This window comes from Poromitra crassiceps (genome assembly GCF_964638095.1).
Source record: "Poromitra crassiceps genome assembly, chromosome: 3".
Classification (NCBI taxonomy): Eukaryota; Metazoa; Chordata; class Actinopteri; order Beryciformes; family Melamphaidae; genus Poromitra; species Poromitra crassiceps.
This window is the reverse complement of record NC_139625.1, coordinates 23,129,501-23,136,284: the sequence shown is the minus strand read 5'-3', so window position 1 is coordinate 23,136,284 and position 6,784 is coordinate 23,129,501.

Here is a 6,784-nt window from a genome sequence, read left to right as displayed (position 1 = left end):
GCATAAAGACATAAACATACATAGGGACATTCATTCATATGAACACACACAGAGCATAAAGACATAAACATACATAGGGACATTGATTCATATGAACACACACAAAGCATAAAGACATAAGCATACATAGGGACATTGATTCATATGAACACACACAGAGCATAAAGACATAAGCATACATAGGGACATTGATTCATATGAACACACACAGAGCATAAAGACAAATGTTTGTGTCTGAGCGCTTTTCCGCCACAGGATGGAGTGTTTTTGTATCACAGAGCTCATCTCCCCTGTCTCCCCCTGGGGGGCGTGGCATGGACTCGCCCCACTGTTGCATAACTGTACAGGTGTCTGAATAACTGCCTGCACAGAAGCCTGGGGTCCTAATCACAATGCCTTTCTGGCCTTATGGACTGAGCTATTGATTTTCTATATTACTTATATTTTTCTACGTAGATGTACCTAGATATTAAATCGTTGTTGAGTGCCTTTGTTTATAAATATGTGTTTTCTATAATAAATAATGCCATGATCTCTTGTTTTGATACAAGCAATGGGTGTTATGTTTTGGTTATGAAAATGTCGATTAACTTTTTTTTGGTAAGATTATGAACACGGATCTTTTTTACAGTATTATACAAGTATTAAATCCATTTGCCATTTGACTTGATAAAACGTAGTATTATTTCCCTATCAAGTGCTACAGCTACATGGCTTTAGCCAGCAGCCCTCCACTGAACGTTAGGACGAAGTGATGCATATATTCTAACTCATTCTTGGCAGAAAGTACAGTGTTTTGTGCCATGGTAGTGCTGATAAAGAGTCAACTTATGCGTACTTGGCAAAATTATGTATACAGTTACAGTATAGATATCTGTGAGTTTTAGATTCAGATCAACAAAATATCAGCTTATTAGAGAACACAAAACCTTTTTGGCTCGTAACTCATCTGATGTTAATATTTCTTAATTCTGCTGTAACTAACTTTCCTCTGGTCCCTGGTTCCTTCTTGAATTCTTTATATAGTTTGTCTATATAAGCAGGTCTGCAGCTAAAGCAATAGTTTTACAAGTGTGCGTGAAAAATCCAAATTGCAGACGTTAGCTTGAAGGAATGTGATGACTTGAATGTTCAGCAGATGGAATCTGATATTCCCCAGCTTACCGCAGCAGTGTTAGCCACAGTTATTTATTGTGATAAGTGTTCCACTGACGTGCTATTGTTTGATTTTCTATAATAAAGATGAAAGGATTTAACTGAAAACTGCCTTTGTGTCTTGACCCTGAGTTGACTAAGACATGCTCATCCCATTCTTCTTTTTTCTCCCCTCTTGTTCCTAAATGTAAATGTCAAAAACACAGGTAGTGCAGAACGTGGACATTGAATGAAACATTGTGTGTGGGGGGTGTTTGTGATATACTCACTAATCCTGGCCTTCGCTAGTCCATCTTGCCCTGGGACGTCCTGCCTCTTATCGCTACAATGTCACAGGCTGATGATGTAGACTGGCCTTAGTGGCCTGTGTGTGTGTGTGTGTGTCTTTGTGACATCAGAGATGGAAAAAGGGCAAGGGAGAAGGGAGAGGAGATTGTGTTTTCTTAAATGGAAAATTACTGCTGCGGTTCGTGGTCTTTTGTTCGAGGGTGTGTGTGTGCGTGTGTGTGTGTGCATGTGTGTGTGTGTGTGCATGTGTGTGTGTGCATGTGTGTGTGTGCGCGTGCGTGTGAATATAAGCTGAGGACAATGAGATAACAGTAATTGTTAGCGATGCATCATATCTATGATGTGACTCAGAGACCTTGAGTTAGATCAGTCTGTCCCTTTGACACGCACAGCCACACACTGAACCTACCCCTTACAGACGCACATGCACACACACACACAGCCACACTGAACGTACCCCTTACAGACGCACACACACACACACACACACACACACACTCCCACACACTGAACTTACACCTTACAGACGCACACACACACACACTGAACTTACCCCTTACAGACGCACGCACACACACACACACACACATAAACACACGCACAGCCACACACTGAACTTACCCCTTACAGATGCACACACACACACACACACACACACACATAGAGGATGATGGGGAAGCGTAACTGTGTTAATTAAGTATGCAACTGAGAGAGATGAGTTTGAGTGTGTCCATGTTTGTGTGTTCTGTGTGATGTGATGTTGTTCCAGGCATAGAGCCATCCTGTCCACAGGAGGGTAGTGGGTGGTTAGTGAGGAACCAAGCTGTCCTCTATGGCTAGAAAAGACTGGAATATACTACAGTACCAGTCTATATGGTACTGTAGCAACTAAAATGTTGCTATACCTGAAATCCATTATGTCATAATTTCAATAGAGATGATTCTAGCCTCATCAACAAAACCCCAATGTAAACGAAGGTCTTCAGATTATTCACAACATTGATACCGTATTCCCCTTTAATAAAGTGAAGGAACATACTCTTAGGCTCAATTTGTTCCAGGAGTTATTTTGTCTTTTAATGTTCTTCTCTGGTGTAGGCCTAAACACTTTACCCTCAACCTGGCTTCTACTTGATTTAGCAATTTCCTACTTTTCCCAGAATGCTCTTTTGAGAAACTGGACCCTTTCCATGGTTGGCAAAACATGAGAAATATCTGGGTCGTGTCAAGTTCCAGATCAGATCTGCGGACTTCTGGTCACTCAAACTGGGCTTGAACCAGATCCGTGTGTATCCAGCTGTGTGCTTATCTCTGTGTTTTGATTGTATTGGTATTATGTCGCTATTATAGCAGTTGAGCCTGCTGTCAGTATGATGTAGCTATTATAGCAGTTGAGCCTGCTGTCAGTATCAGGGCGACACACGAGCAGGGAGCTGTCAATAAACGAAGAAGCTTGTTTTTGGTATTTGCAATAAATAACTTTCATTGTTGCATGGAGGCAATATCAACAACTCAGCAAAAACAGTGCACCCAGGAGCAAAATATCCACACATATGGAAGAAACCATTAAAAACATCAACATAAAAACAACTACATTATACAACTTTGTACCAAAATATACAGAACAGAAAATAAATATCCAGGTGTTTTTTTTGCGAGGGAAGCTAATCTCAACAAGTCCGACACACACTGACTGGACACGCTTGGCCACGGCGGGACACAGAGCACAGGAAGAACATGGCATGCCTTCTCCAAGACAAAATCAACAAATAGTAGCTGACTTTCAAAGCAATAGTGGCAACATTTGTTTATGCTTGTGGTTGATCTCTTATAGAATTGTATTAAAATAGTTTCTGCATGTTCCCCCCTCCCCCTGTATTACTGTAGTAGTTCATTATCCTCTTATGCCTAAACCTTCTACGGTCCTACTGACGAGGGTAACTGTTTCAAAATCCTTCAAAGGAAAAGATTAGGTGAGCTTACTAGAGAGACTACTGTTGTTAAAAATATATTTTGAGCAGCTCCTCCCAGGCTTCCTTGACTTTTGGACAAAAACACAAGTGGAGTCTGATAACTCCACCCAGCTCTTTTTGTACGCAGCTACCCAAGGAAGGCCTGTGGACGCGAAACGGCTGTAGAAAAATACTTCTCTTTTAGTTCACTCCTCTCAGTGTTGTACCTTTCACGGCTTTATGTCCATGCTGATGGACGGATACATAGTCTACAGTCATTTGGGTATAGCAATACTTGGAAGGTCTTTCAATAAAATACCGAAAAACCAGGATTTAAACAACAATTATCTGTGAGCTGTGTGTTGACCAACCGTGTAGTCACTGAGAAAAATAAAAACAAGTCATTTTATATATTAATTTAAATTAGATGTTATACAGACATGAGTAGATTATCAGCAGACCCACAGCTCTGTTTCTAACTCAAGTGTCCACTTTGATGAAAATTAGGGTCCCTCTATGTGAAAAGTAACAAACCTTGTGGACTTTGGCTTGCATTGTAAACAGAGGTTGTGGTTGAGTAGAGGGGTAAATAGCAAGTAGGTATATTGTAAGTGGTGAGAGGCGTCACTCCCACACCCCAGAGTCTCCACTCCCTTTCCAAACGGAGGCCTGCTTCCCGTGTAGGTGCCGAGATCACCGCTCACTCAGTAATAGTAGGAGAGAGCGTACACAAAGATCTGACTCACAGAAAGATCACCTGTGCTAAAGCAGCCTTGAGGTGTAAGTAAGAATTTGTTGGGATTGGAAACGGAAGAGGATAGCAGAGAGATACATATCTGTTCATATAATATCTGTTCAATCCATTGTTAAAAGAAAGCTGAACAATGGCATTACTGAAGCTGATTGAAGGTTTGAATGGGCTGGATTTAGTGCAGCTGTTAAACTCTCAGAGCGAGATGACGTCCAGGTATGAGACCCGAGGCTGGGTTTTTTGGATCTGGCTGAAGTTTGTAGTTCTCTTAAGTTTGTCTCGTCGTGACCAGTCCTCACATGCAAGTACATTTACAATCTGGCCTCGTGCGTACGAGCATGCTACACATTCACCAGACCGATGTGGACCACAAACACACACTTGCACTCACAGACTCTCAGACATACACACTTAGCCGATAGTGTAAGAAAACTGTACAGTCGAGTGTAAGAGGCATGGCGTGATGTCTCCGTTTCGTTTTGGCTGAGCTATGAATGCAAAGCAGTTGGGGATTGGGAGGGTGATGTGGGTGAGTCAGAATGTATTTTGGCTGGTTAGTAACAGCAGAGTAATGTGTGTTGTGACAAGTTGTGTGTAAATGCTTTAGGGTGTGCTTTGTTTTTGGGGTATCATAGGCTGTAGGGGGGTACTGGGTAGTATGGGGTGTGGAGGGTTCAGAGGGGGGTACTGGGTGGTATGGGGTGTGGAGGGTGCAAATGGGGGTACTGGGTGGTATGGGGTGTGGAGGGTGCAGAGGCAGGGTAGGGGTTCAGCGTGGCATCTTTAGGTTTAGTGCATTAGACAAATAAGGCTTCCCTGGAAGGGACTGATGCAGCAACAGGGGGCATGAGGAGAGGGTAGGAGGACAGGGGGCATGAGGAGAGGGTAGGAGGACAGGGGGCATGAGGAGAGGGTAGGAGGACAGGGGGCATGAGGAGAGGGTAGGAGGACAGGGGGCATGAGGAGAGGGTAGGAGGACAGGGGGCATGAGGAGAGGGTAGGAGGACAGGGGGCATGAGGAGAGGGTAGAAGGAGGACAGGGGGTATGAGGAGAGGGTAGGACAGGGTGCATGAGGAGAGGGTAGAAGGAGGACAGGGTGCATGAGGAGAGGGTAGAAGGAGGACAGGGGGTATGAGGAGATGGTAGGAGGACAGGGGGCATGAGGAGAGGGTAGGAGGAGGACAGGGGGTATGAGGAGAAAGTAGGAGGACAGGGGGTATGAGGAGAGGGTAGGAGGACAGGGGGTATGAGGAGAGGGTAGGAGGACAGCGGGTATGAGGAGAGGGTAGGAGGACAGGGTGCATGAGGAGAGGGTAGAAGGAGGACAGGGGGTATGAGGAGAGGGTAGAAGGAGGACAGGGGGTATGAGGAGAGGGTAGAAGGAGGACAGGGGGCATGAGGAGAGGGTAGAAGGAGGACAGGGGGTATGAGGAGAGGGTAGGAGGACAGGGGGCATGATGAGAGGGTAGAAGGAGGATAGGGGGCATGAGGAGAGGGTAAGAGGACAGGGGGCATGAGGAGAGGGTAGGAGGAGGACAGGGTGTATGAGGAGAGGGTAGGAGGACAGGGGGCATGAGGAGAGGGTAGGAGGACAGGGGGCATGAGGAGAGGGTAGGAGGACAGGGGGCATGAGGAGAGGGTAGAAGGAGGACAGGGGGCATGAGGAGAGGGTAGAAGGAGGACAGGGGGTATGAGGAGAGGGTAGAAGGAGGACAGGGGGCATGAGGAGAGGGTAGAAGGAGGACAGGGGGCATGAGGAGAGGATAGAAGGAGGACAGGGAGTATGAGGAGAGGGTAGAAGGAGGACAGGGGGCATGAGGAGAGGGTAGGAGGACAGGGGGTATGAGGAGAGGGTAGAAGGAGGACAGGGGGTATGAGGAGAGGGTAGAAGGAGGACAGGGGGTATGAGGAGAGGGTAGAAGGACAGGGGGCATGAGGAGAGGGTAGAAGGACAGGGGGCATGAGGAGAGGGTAGAAGGAGGACAGGGGGCATGAGGAGAGGGTAGAAGGAGGACAGGGGGCATGAGGAGAGGGTAGAAGGAGGACAGGGGGCATGAGGAGAGGGTAGAAGGAGGACAGGGGGCATGAGGAGAGGGTAGAAGGAGGACAGGGGGCATGAGGAGAGGGTAGAAGGAGGACAGGGGGTATGAGGAGAAAGTAGGAGGACAGGGGGTATGAGGAGAGGGTAGGAGGACAGGGGGTATGAGGAGAGGGTAGGAGGACAGGGGGTATGAGGAGAGGGTAGGAGGACAGGGTGCATGAGGAGAGGGTAGAAGGAGGACAGGGGGTATGAGGAGAGGGTAGAAGGAGGACAGGGGGTATGAGGAGAGGGTAGAAGGAGGACAGGGGGCATGAGGAGAGGGTAGAAGGAGGACAGGGGGTATGAGGAGAGGGTAGGAGGACAGGGGGCATGATGAGAGGGTAGAAGGAGGATAGGGGGCATGAGGAGAGGGTAAGAGGACAGGGGGCATGAGGAGAGGGTAGGAGGAGGACAGGGTGTATGAGGAGAGGGTAGGAGGACAGGGGGCATGAGGAGAGGGTAGGAGGACAGGGGGCATGAGGAGAGGGTAGGAGGACAGGGGGCATGAGGAGAGGGTAGAAGGAGGACAGGGGGCATGAGGAGAGGGTAGAAGGAGG